The sequence below is a fragment of the Hipposideros armiger genome, unplaced genomic scaffold, assembly GCF_001890085.2.
Source record: "Hipposideros armiger isolate ML-2016 unplaced genomic scaffold, ASM189008v1 scaffold_404, whole genome shotgun sequence".
Lineage (NCBI taxonomy): Eukaryota > Metazoa > Chordata > Mammalia > Chiroptera > Hipposideridae > Hipposideros > Hipposideros armiger.
In genome coordinates this window covers 1052735-1065727 of record NW_017731754.1, presented here as the reverse complement: position 1 = coordinate 1065727, position 12993 = coordinate 1052735, and the positions used below count along the sequence as shown (strand labels likewise).

General features: G+C 43.8%; 1 long non-coding RNA gene across 1 annotated transcript; it reads right to left on the bottom strand.

The window, feature by feature from the left end:
- Positions 1-5749: 5749 nt before the first annotated feature.
- Positions 5750-10196, bottom strand: LOC109394009 (uncharacterized). Its single transcript, XR_002126370.1, has 3 exons — positions 9902-10196; positions 7570-7671; positions 5750-5786 (listed from the first exon to the last, which is right to left on the bottom strand). It is a non-coding gene; the product is annotated as an uncharacterized LOC109394009 (long non-coding RNA).
- Positions 10197-12993: the final 2797 nt, after the last annotated feature.

The window sequence follows — 12993 nt, the reverse complement described above, 5'->3', positions numbered from 1 at the left end:
ACATAGGTGGTGAGAGCACAGATTTCTGCTCTGGTGTTCTGATATATCCCATTGTGTTTTACCCCTTTATAATTTCTGCATGTGGTATATGCAAGGGCTGCTGTACTCATTATAACACAGACCTTATAACTATTCTACATGTTTCATATCCAGCTCAGTGCTTGACACTTACAGGTGAAAATAATACAGACTCTGTGACTAAATGGGGATGTCTGTCCCTTGTCCTGACCACACTTAGGTAATAACCTTCTTGATGCCTGAGGCCAGCTCTTCTAGGTCCTTTGTAACTCAGTCTTGCACGCATAACAAGCTCACTCTGTACTTGTTGAATAAATTAACAAATGTTTTCAGTAAAGCTAGAGATCCCATGTCCATCCCTTTGTATGAGAGCTTTGGAGGTTATGCTGCAAAAAAATGAGTTGTCCACAGCCATCTGGTGAACTTGGCAGTGCTTGACCTCTGAGGTCAATTCATTGCTCCTTCCTTCTTTCTTCCCCAGGGAATTAATCTCAGAAGGATTTCAGGTCACATCAGGAACAAAGATGGGTAAGGATGGGGCAAGATTATTCCAGGCTGGCTGCAAATGATGAGAAAGGTCTGTCTGATCTGTCTCTGATCTCTGGGCTCCCATCAGCCACTTTGCAAAGCTGGCGCATCCAGGGCATTTGACTAAGTGTCCCATGTTTCACGGCAAATAAATGGTACGTGTTTGCAGAGCTCTTTAAAGCAATTTTTGATGGTTTTACAAGTTCCCACCAGAGTCTATTCCTGTGGTGCTGCCCTGAGGTCCAGGCACCCTCCTCCCCCTAGACAAACGTGACTGGAGCAGTGAGTTTCCATTTAGAGGTTCACAGTATATTTGTCTTGGCCAGTACCGATGCTCTGAGGTTGGCCATTGCAACAGCACCGGTCCCATCCATGCTGCGTGTTTAGAAAACAGCTGAGAAAAACTTAGGGGCTGGTGGAACCTATCTTTCTGTATCTGCTCTGAAACAAAATGCATCATTTTGAGACAAAATGGGGCTATGCTGACATTGCTTATGGGGAAAATTATAGGTAAGAAAAGTGTAACATTTTTAGAATGTATTGGAATTTTGATGGCTGCTCATTCATTATAAGGTGGTCTCTAATGTTTCTTTCTCCCCCCAACATCTAACATTGCAACAGCTACATGTCAGAGACTGTGGTTCATTCTCTGGAAACAAAAGAGTTAAATTTGTTTTCAAAAAAAGTTTTACTCATCTCTAAGGAACTCTAGGATTTTATAGCAAAATATATCATACTGTGAGGATGTTTTAGAAGTTTGCAGTTAGTAATCTCTCCTCTCCAGCTCAGCATTTCACAGAGTTTTCTGGTATTCATTAAATAGAATCATATCAGGGGAATATTAAGTTTCAAACAACTAATTGACTAAAAGAAAACCATACAAAAACCAACTGAAAACTGCAGGAAACATTTCAGGTAGCCTGATGGAAAATGTTCAGACATCAGTATCTTTCCCATTAACTAGCAAAAAATAAGTTTTAGAGCTCAGAGTTCCCAGCCACCCACAATATCAATAACAACAAAACCAAATAGCTTGGAAAAAATCTTATAAAAAATGCACAGGAAATACATGTATATCTCAGTAAATATCTGTGACATAACTGAGTTGCATAAATTGAGAGATAAAATATTTCTGGATGGGAAGATTGAGAAGATTAAAGTATTTTAAAAATAGCAGTTCTTCCCCCAAAGAATTGAGATGCTCTATTTAATCCCAAAGACAATTTTAATGTTATTTTTTGGCTTGCAAAAAGTTTATCTGAAAGATAGATTGAATGAATAAGAATAGTCAGTGATAGAAACACTGCAGGTATTTCTATAGAAGAACTTTTTTACAATTTAGAGTAGCATTATAGAGATATAAGATGAAAAAAATCAACAGAAGAGAGCTGAGAACGCAGAAACAGACCTCAGTACACATCAGAAGTATATATTTTATAAAGGTGGCATCACAAGTCAATAATGATGGGTTTTGGAGTGGTGCGTTGGTTAAGAACTGGCTTGGGATGCCAGAGGGCCCCGGTTCGGATCCCACATATGAGGGCCAGTGACACTCCACAGCTAAGATGCTGAACAACAGCTCGACCTGGAGCTGGGTTGCTGGGGGTCTCCGGCGATGGCGTAGGCTGCAGCCCCTGTGGCAGTGGTTTGCCATGGGCTACCGTGTGTAGCCAGCAGCCAGCGTGAGCAGCCAGCAGCTGCTGTGAGCAGCCGTCCAGAAGCCGGCGACTGATCTGCCTCGCCTGGAAAGAGCGCAATGATGGTGCCAGCTTGGGCCAGTGAAGAATAAAAAATGACAGCAACTTGTCTGTTCCCCTTCCCCCGATTCCCCAATAAAATCTTTAAAAATAATAATAATAATAATGATGGATTTTGTTTTTTAAATAATGGTGCTGGGAACATTTCTTGACATTTTGGAAAAAATAATATCAGCTTCTTAGCTCACACTCCTAATAAATTCCATATGAGTTAAATAATAATAATATATAGAAAAGAGCCCGTTAAAAATAACGATATATGTTAAAAGTTATGTCTTCTCAGTTAGGAGAGTATCAAGGCACCCAAGTAACGGGAAGAAAATGAAAAAAAAATCTGTCTATTTAAACTTTGAACACCTTTGTAGATTAAAGGTCCTTAAAATAAAAAGGCCAAAAATAAGCTGGGAAGCAAATCCCTGGCACAGATGTCCAGCTTCCTAAAATGTACCGGCTCTGCCTTGCTCTCTGCTCCAGCAGAAAACAGGCTATTTCTGTGTTGGTGTGGGCTGTGCTGTTCCTGTCGCTGCTTCCAAGGCCTCTGTGTCCACTCACAGAGGCACGTTTAGAACCCTTGTGTGGAAATCCCATCATGTACTTAGTGAACATCTATGTAAAATATATAAATATCTCCATGCCGAAGGACTCCGTCATGGTAAGCATATTTTTAGAATACACTTTAGAATTCAGTTTAAAGCTAGAGAGTCCATGTCTTTACAACTGGACATGTGACATGGTCCCTTTAGGAGAAGTCAGTTTGTCAAATTCTCAGGGAGCCGAAACTAGGATTCAAAGGAATGAACTTAAACTTCGAGTGGATATTCAATGAGAGGAAGGAAGAATTTAACCGAGAAGGGGACACCACTGCCTTAACAGGACAAGAGGTCCCTAAAAGCACATCAGTGACAAGCAAATAAGCGAGGGCAGGAATTCTCTGACACCTTCAGTACCTGGCGGGCATGATTTACCTAGCATACAAAACTCATAAACTATTCATCTCTTCAGTTCCGATACAAAACTGGGATCAAGGTTACTTACAGAAAGCACCCATTGAATGCATGCAATGTAAAATCTTAGCCACATGAACACATGTATGTTCAGAAAAATAAAAACGAGTTCATTTGCAACTTCTGCTTCTGATCAAATTAAAGTAGCAGAGACCAAACTTACCCTTCTATCTGAAACCATCATAAACACCAAACAAAATAGATCAAACAGCAGTTTTCAAGACACTGGACAGCAGGCAATGAAAACCAGTCATCCTGAGGATAGGAAATAGAAAAGGTGATCCCTGGGAGCACTCCAGCTTACTGCCACGGGAGTCCCCAGGCCACGGGGCAGGGGCCAGCAATCCAGGTGGTGCCCAGTGGACTCCCTGGGTACAGAGAGCTCGATTGAATAAACAGAGCTGAGAATGTGGGAGTCCAAAGTGCCTCAAGTTTGCAGAATGAAGTACTAGAGAGGAGAAAGAATCCTGAGATCTGTGGAAGGTCTTCTCAAGAATTTGGCAGAGTAGCAATAGAAACTATCTGAAATAAAATACAAAAAAGATAAAGAACTTTAAAAAAAATGACTAAATCATCAACAAACTATGGAATAACCTAAAATGGCCTAATGTATGGATATTTGAGGCCTTGAAGAAGAGTAGAGAGGAGAACAACAGAGAAACCATTCTAGAGAAATAGTGGATGAAATTTTTCTAAATTTGGTGAAACGTGTAAACCCACAGATCCAAGATATTTATCTAACTCTGAGCACAAGAAACATAAAAAACTCACACAAAGTTACCTCATAATCAAATTTCACAAGCTAATAAGTGAGTTTATCAATGTTGCAAGATACAGGGTAAATATGCAAAATAATGTTTATATACCAGCAACAACCAACAATTGAAATTAACCATCATAAAAAATAGCACCCCAAATAACAAATGCTTAGGGAAAAATTTGACAAAAGACATGTGAGTCCTCTATATTGAAAACTTATAAAAGACTGATGAGAGAAATTAAAGAAGACCTAAATAAATAGAGAGAGATAGGCCACTTTCATCTTTTAGAAGACTCGATATTGTTGCAATGTTAATTCTTGGTAAATTGATCTGTAGATTCAACACAATCTCTGTCAAAATTTTCTGTAGAATTATACAAGCAGGTTCTAATATTCACATGGAATGCAAAAGACCTAGAATAGAACAAAGTTGGAAAACTAACACTGTTTGACTTTAATATTTATTATAAAGCTACAGTAATCAAGGCAATATAGTATTGGCAATAAAGATAGCCAGATAGATCAATGGAAGAGTATAGAGTCCAGAAATAGACCCATACATTTATGGGCCACTGATTTTGACAAAGGTATAAAGGCATTTCAGTGGAGAAAGCACCGCCTTTTCAACCAATGATGTTGGAACAATTGGATATATCCATATGCTAAGAAATTTACTTTGATACATATCTCACACCAGCTATAAAAGTTAGCTCAAAATGAGTCAGAGATTCAATGTATATATTATCATATAGTATATACCAGCAGTACCAAAAAAATGTGTACAAATGGACACCACTTTGGTGAACGTTGCTCAAGCAGTAGTTCACCGTAATCGGAAGTGTCTGGACGCTGGTGGTAACCCACTTTGAGCACCTCTTGTAATTGCAGAAGTCAAACATGACTTGTATTCATCTTTTGTTATTGGTATATATTGAATATTACAATTTTAACACAGTTTTTTCCTTTCTTAAAATGTGTAGACATTTTTTGGCACCCTCTGTAGATATATATGGCCAAAACCTGAAATTTCAAAACTTATAGTAAGAATCATAAGAGAAAATCTTTGTGATCTTGGGTTGAGCAATATTTCTTAGATATGACATCAAAATCACCATCTATAAAAGAGCAAATTAATAAATTCAACTTTATCAAAAATTAAACCTTCTGTTCTTTGAAAGATAATATTAAGAAAGTGAGAAGATAAGCCACAGTCTGGGAGAAAGTATTTACAAATCATAGCTAACAAAGAACTTGTATCCAGAATATGCAAAGAACCCTCAAAACTTTACAATAGGGAAACAAGCAATAAAAGACGGTCAAAATATTTCAACAGACAGTTCACAAAAGAAGGTAGTTGGATGGCAAATAAATAAAAAGATGTACAAGGGCTGGCTGAGTGGCACGTTGGTTAAGAGCTGGCTTGGGACACCAGCTCTGAGCAGCAGGGCCCCGGTTCGGATCCCACATTAGGGCCAGTGATGCTGTGCCCTCTGCAGCTAAGATGGTGAACAACAGCTCGACCCAGAGCTGGGCTGCCGTGAGTCGCCGGCGACAGAGTAGGCTGCAGTGGGGCTGGCCGGCAGCGGGCGTGAGCTTTTGTGAGCTGCCATGAGCTGCCGTGAGCGGCTGTCCAATGGTCAGTGAGCAACAGCCTCTCCCGGGAAGAGCGCAATGATAATACCAACATGGGCCAGTGAAGTGATGTCCTCAACAACTGGACTGAAGAACAAAAGGACAGTAACTTGTCTGTTCCCCTCCCCCAATTCCCCAGTGCTGTTCCCCTCCCCCAATTCTCCAATAAAACCTTTTAAAAAATAATGTGTACAAGATTCAACTGTACACTTTAATCATGTACAGTTTGTTATACATCAATTATATTTCAAAAGCTTTTAGAGAAACGGAAATTTAAAACACAACGAGACACTACATACAAGTAGGTATACTTGAATACTAACTAATACTAAAAAGCTGACCATAACAAGTGCTGGAGAGAATGTGGAGAAACGGAGCTCACGTTCACCATTGGTGGGAATGTAAAGTAGTACGCAACTTTGAAAATCAGTTTGGAGGCTTCTTAATAAGTTAAACATTTACCTAACAGATAATCCAGACATCCCTCTTTTAGGTGTTTTCCCAGGAGAAATGAAAGCTGAAAGCACATGTCCACACAAAGACATGTACATGGCTGTTCATATTAATTTTTGCTCCAAAAGATGCATTTTATTCATTTATTCATGTACAAAAATCAACATTTATTCAAATAGAGTCATGTCTGGCTGACGATCTTAACTGGGGTTTATTTTGGGGTAGGGCTTATATTACAAGCACCCTGAAAATCATGCTAAGGCTTATTTTCCAGTTAGGTTTTATTTTTGGGAAAACACAGTAGTAATAGCTCCAAACTAGAAATAACCCAAACGTCCATCAACAGGTGAGTGGGTAAATGTGTAATGCTACTCAGCAGTAAAAAGGGCTGAACTGCTGATATACATAACATAGATGCTTCTTAAAGTAACCGTACGGAGTGAACAAAGCTGGGGAAAAGTACATAATGTCTGATTTCATTTATAAGCAACTAGAAAATCTAACTAATCCATAGTGACAGCAGATCAGTAGCTGTGTTTGGAAAGGGGTGGGGAGGCCAAGAGGGGTGATTACAAGTGACATATGAGGGAGTTTGGGGTGATGTTGGATATTTTCGTTACCTTGACTGTGATAACAGCTTCATGGGTACATACGTGTCAAAATATCAAATTTTACACTTAAAATATGTGCAGCTTAGTGTATACCAATTGTATCTCAAAAAGCTGTTTTATTAAGTTTGAGAACTCGCCACTAAGGTTGCAGGGTTTTTGCAGGGTGGGCAGGGTGGCTTAAGCCCAGGGTTGAGTTACGTATCAATGTTAGGGACTGTCATTTCAACGTAAGCCCATTTTTACACCAAAATACGGAATGTGGGTAGGGCGCTGGAAAATATTCATTTATGAAGATGTCTCAACATTCACGAGGAGCCACCAAGGGCTAGATACTCCCTTGGGCAATGAGGTCCCAAACCCTCATCCTTGGAAACCTACATTGTCATGCAGGGGATTGAAAATAAACACGATAACTGTAAAATGTGTTTTAAAGGATGAATTCTAAAAAACAAACAAGGATTGTGTGTCCGCACTGTGCGTCGGGGCTGGGAGATGTTGTAACTTCAGATAAAACAGCCGAGCTGTCTGTCCCTGCTGAGGTAAGCGCTGATGAAGTCATGAAGGAGGGAGGGGTAGATTAGGAGGGTGTGGGGTCCTGCAGGGGAAAGGCCCCTGTGGGGAGGGCGGTGAGCAGGGGAGGGTGTGTGTGTGTGTGTGTGTTGGGGGGGGGGGAGATCCTGCAGGTCTTACTCTAGAGGAGGAAAAAGCTACGGAGATAGAATGGGACCCCTTTGTTTGCTGGGTGGGAAAGAGATTGTGAGGTGCCCAGGAAGCAGGGAGGCCAGATGAGGGCGCCTTGCACTCACCCTGGTGAGAGGCCATGATGGTTTGAACCAGGACAGTGGAAGTGAAGACGGTGGAAAGTGTCCAATTCTGCATATTTGGTGAAGGTAGAGCTGACGGGTTGCCTGTGTGCTCAAGAGAAAAGAGGTCAAGATTGACATCAAGGCTTTTGGCCTGAGGGATTGGAAGAATGGGATTACTATTAATGCAGAGTTCAGGTGTCTCGGCTTGCAAGCTTGCATTAAGATTCCTTTCAGAGAGCAGAAAATCTGAGCCAGTTTTTTTGTTTTTTTTCTTAAGTTGTTAATAGAAGTATTTCTAACTTAAAAATAAAACTAGCTGATTAGTTGTCTGCTTGAAAATTGGGAGCAGTCGGGCCGGCCGAGTGGCGCGATGGTTAAGAACTCGCTTGGGATGCCAGAGGGCCCCGGTTCGGATCCCGCATATGAGGGCCAGTGAACACTGCCCTCCACAGCTAAGATGCTGAACAACAGCTCAACCTGGAGCTGGGCTGCCGTGAGTCGCTGGCGACGGCGTAGGCTGCAGTCCCTGTGGCAGTGGGTTGCCATGGGCTACCGTGTGTAGCCAGCAGCCAGCGTGAGCGGCCAGCCGCCGCAGTGAGCGGCCGTCCAGAAGCCGGCGACTGATCTGCCTCTCCAGGGAAGAGCGCAATGATGGTGCCAACTTGGGCCAGTGAAGCAACGTCCTCCACAACTAGACTGAAGAGCAAAACGACAGCAACTTGTCTGTTCCCCTTCCCCAATCCCCCAGCACTGTTCCCATCCCCCCAATTCCCCAATAAAAATCTTTAAAAAAAAAAAAGTTTAAAAAAAAAAAAAGAAAATTGGGAGCAGTCAAGTCTAAGAAGAAAAATTGCTAGAGAAAAAGTTTGAAATTGAGAAGTGCTTGTCTGGTCAGTAACACAGAGGGGGTGAGAGAGAGCCCGGTTTCAAGCTGCAGCTAAAATGGATCCAGTCTGCGCAAAATCAGTGCTTTGCAGGACGATTCTTTGAGAATCTCTGCATCGTATCGTTGAATATTCATTCACGCGTGTCTCCTGTCACCCATGTAAAACTGAAAAGCAGAGCTGCAAAGAAAACTAAGCTCCACCGTCTGCGTCCCCACACCAGCAGCTGAGGGAGGGAACGGGAGGTAGGCGCAGAGGCCTTCAAAGGGGAAGAAGGTGCAAAGAAAAGACATGACCCCTAAGAGGCAGGAGCTGCTGCTTCTCATGGAGGCAGAGGCTGGGGGCGCGGGGGAGCATGGAAGGAAGAGAGGGGCCCCTGCCCCTCCCTTGACATGCATAGAATTCAACCTCAGGAATGGGGATGTGTGTGCGCGCGTGCGCACTGGGAGACGGAGCCCAAATGGGGAACAGACGCTCAGACTGAAGTCTGCACAGCCCAGAGGACAAACACCGGGGGTTTTAGGTTCACATCCCGAGGCTTGCCACAGCTGACCACCACAGCCCCAGGGAGCCCAGGCGAGGGGTTTTTCTAACTGTGCTGTCCAGTACAGTAGTCGCTAGTGGCTGTGAACTTTAAATTAGTTAAAATGAAATCAAATTTCAAATGCAGTCGCTCTCGCCACATTTCAGAGCTCCATAGCCACATGCGGCCACTTGCTACCGTGTCGGGCACACCCAGAACACGTCAATCATTGCAGAACGTTCCAGTGGACAGCATCTATAGGCTTCTGCCGCCGCTCTGCCCGGGCAGAGGAGACCAGCTGCTCCATTCCGTAAGTACCGAAGTGACCTCGGTGACATCTGAGCAGGTGCTCTCCAAGCCAAGACACACCATCCTGATGGACACACAGAGAGAATCCCGGAGTGTCAAAGAGATGGCCGTCAGGGTCCCATCGTCCTCACAGAATTACATTCACAGGGGCCCTGCTTGTGAGTCCCCAGAAAACACGCCATCTTGCCAAAATGTTTGCATCTTCTAAATCTTACTGCACCAAGAAGCTTTTAGAACAAAGTATAATCCTGTTTCTACACTATGCCTTCACCGGGAGTTAGATAAATGGCACATCAAATGGAAAGTCTGCATGGTGGGGCAGGACAGGGGACGGCAGCACTGGCTCTTCAGGAAATGTGTGACGTGGCCCTGAGTGGGTCACCTGTGCCGTCAGTTCCGTCAACCGTGGGACAAAGCAGCTGGACCCCAACCTTGGGAAGCTGTGACTGTCTGAGCTAACCAGGCTTTCGGAAGCCGAGTAACTGGCTCTAACTGTTGGCCGGATGCTCAGGAGGAACTGCTCAGTGCCGTGAGCTTGCCCGACTCTCAGGAGCAGTGGGAAGCCACAGTCCTAGACAGCTGTGAGGGAACGGGCCCCCGCTGCTGAGCTACTCACCCAAACTCACGGCTGTCAGAGCGTGGCTGGAGCCCAGATGTTTAGATTCACTTCCATCAGGGCCCTCTCTGCAATCCCACACTGCCATCTTAGACACTGCACTGCACATGACAAGGGGCCAGAAAATAGGCCTTGCATCCCTGTCCCCGGGCGTCATCACAGCACAATCCTGGGTACAATGCAGAAGATGGCGTGATCCAGGGAAACGGGTGGCTGTGCCAGGGGGCCTTCAGCAGGCCTGACCACGCAGCATTCACCTGATTTGCTCCCTCCGCCCCCCACCCCAGCCTTCAACTTGACTATGGATATTTCTGGGGTGCACAAAGCCAGCGCCAAACTCATCATCTGGGGGCAATGAGGACATCTGACAACGCGGAGACACAGTTCCTCTTACCCACTGGCAGAGCCGGAGCGTAAGCCGGGAGGGTGCTGAGCCCGGATGGCGTCAGCAGCATTCCTGAGCTATCTCCCGTAGCTGCGGGTCACTTTAACAAAGGGCAAGGAGCGGTACCCGCTGTGGCCACTGGCACAGGCTGCAGCTGGCGGCAGGATTTGCCCTGTCAGATGGATCCTCGGGAGTGCTGAGGGACAGCTGTGAATTTCGTCACTGGCACACTGACATAAATTGTAGTGGAAATGGAATGTCACCAGTCGTTTGCTGGCTCAGGTGATCTTTGCCAGCCACAGAATCTGGTGGCCTCAATGACAACAGCGCTGCAGTGTGAGAATCCAAGCCCGGCCTGCCAAGTGAACCTGAGTAACCTGTAAGGGGGTGAGCCTCCTGCCAGCCAGGGAGGGCTAGCTCACGGCGGTACCATCCCTGAGGAAGAACATTCTGGGGTCTGGTTTCACTCACCCCTTGCTGCCTCCTTTCCTTATTTATCTACATGGTGAATAAGAGAAGGACGGGACCGCAGGGGTTCAAAAATGTGAATTATCTGGGGTTTTCTCCCCTAGGTGTCTGAATGCACTGATCAGAAGAAAGGACCCAGATAAAACCAGATGTTTTCACGAAGTGAACTTTAACTTTGCATAGATTACATCCAATCATCCAACAAACAAAAGCAGCTGTGTACAGATTTATTTACTCCTTGGCAAGCAGAGGGTCCCCCGTCACCAGTACCATGGAAAACGATCAAATGTACAAATATCCTCTGGGGCTGGCTCAAGGCATTTGTTATTTCACAAATAGAAAACATGGAAGGAGAAACAGATGTTTTCTCAAAAAGAAAGTGTGAGTTTGGGAGGAACATTTTGGTTACTTACAATCAACTCAATGAGGATCGCTGGTTCTGAAGTCAATTGGAGACAACTCAACCAGTACAAGTTTGCCGAGCCAGAGGTTTTCAACAGAACCTACATTATTTTGAGGCTCTGCGACCAAGGCTTTGGCACAGATATTATAAAACTGCATGGTTAACTAATACTGGCCGGGGATTTTGTTGCAGTTTCTGTGAAAAGAGCTGAGAAGAGGCAGCCGCCAACCCAGGATGACGTTCCAGGGTCTGCTCAAACTAGCTGAGTAATCGAAGGCCCATCACTTCCCTCTCTGAGCCTCCATTTCTCATCTCTAAAACAAAGAAACGGTTTGCATCAGTAGTTCTCATCTGGGGACATTCAGCAATGTCTGGGACATTTTGTCATAACTCAGGGGGCGGGAATGTTACTGGCATCTAGTGGGTAGGGACCCGGCTGTGGCTGGGTTAAGGGATCCTAGTTTCAACTAGATTGGACTAGATTTTCAGCCAGGTAACATCCAGCCAAGCATCCTATAGTTCTGCAGATAATATTCAATATCTTTCATTCCAGATTCCTTATTTTTAAATTGTCCCAAATTATTAATCTTGATATAAATATTTATATATTACCAAAAATATGTGGATAATAAGCACTTTTTAATATGTAAAACAACAACAACAGAATAAAGCTTCCTAAGTCTTTGGGAAGAGCTAATCTTCATAAATGTTTATTTACAATGGCAGCTGGAAATGACTCAAAGTCTTCCAGGGAAAAACATATACCCCAGCAGTCAAATTCATCTTCTGAGAGGCTATTTTAATTGTTGCTTGAATGATGTTTGCCTAATAAATGATTCATCGAATAGCAACTTTGGTGCTGAAAGAAACGTGAAGCTTGTGAAAATCCTATACTGTGGGAACTAGGGAGGCAAGGACTTCTGTGTCTGATTGTGTTTGTTGGGCCTGTACACAGATTTTAAAAACAAAGTACAGTTTAAAATGTTTTCCCCACAAAAGTGCCTTGTCACATTCATCTTTTCCAATAGACACTTAGTTTATAAAACATGCACCCTCTTCGCTGATCCCCACCTTTCCCCCAAAGCCTCAGTCAGATGCCCCCCTCCCTGGGGCTTCTATAGAACCCCATGATACTTACAGCTTTGAACTTCTTGTATTTTCTTATAAATGTTGTTTCATTTGCCTGTCTGGCCCTCTGGACTCTAAGTTTCCTGAGGAAAAAGCCTGTGCCTTGTTATTTCCCATCCTCCGCACTTCGCCACAGCAAACAGACAGTAGGCACATCATAAATATTAGCTGACACTGATCAATATGGCAGACAGCTAATCTCACTGGTCCTCACACAGGAAATGCTGGGTAGAATCCCTGTTAGATAGAGAACCAAGCTCAGAAGCAAGTAAGGGGTATCGCTAGGCACTAGAGTCCTAGAAGGAACTCAAAATCAGAGGGGTGCCTCTTGAGTTTCAGCAGGACTTGAGCCCATGGAGTGTCATGAACCCCTTGGCGCTGAGGTTTCCTGCCCAAGGAAGAGAATTCATGAATCCAAGGTCTGTATGTGATGAGCCGCTGAAACTGAGCTCCCAAAATAAAACTAAGGGTCAGAGATAATCCACCCCAAAAATACAGAAATAAGAGAATCTGAAAAATATTTTGAATGAGTATGTTTTAAAGGTTTCACAATATAAAGGAAGTATCTGAGTGTGTAATGCAAGAATATAAAATTTCATTAAAGAGTGCAAGGAGATTAAAAAGGTGCCAAATAGGGCCAGCCGAGGTGGCTCAGTAGGTTAAGAGCATGAGCTCTGAGCAACAGGGTCTCCTGTTTGATTCCCACCT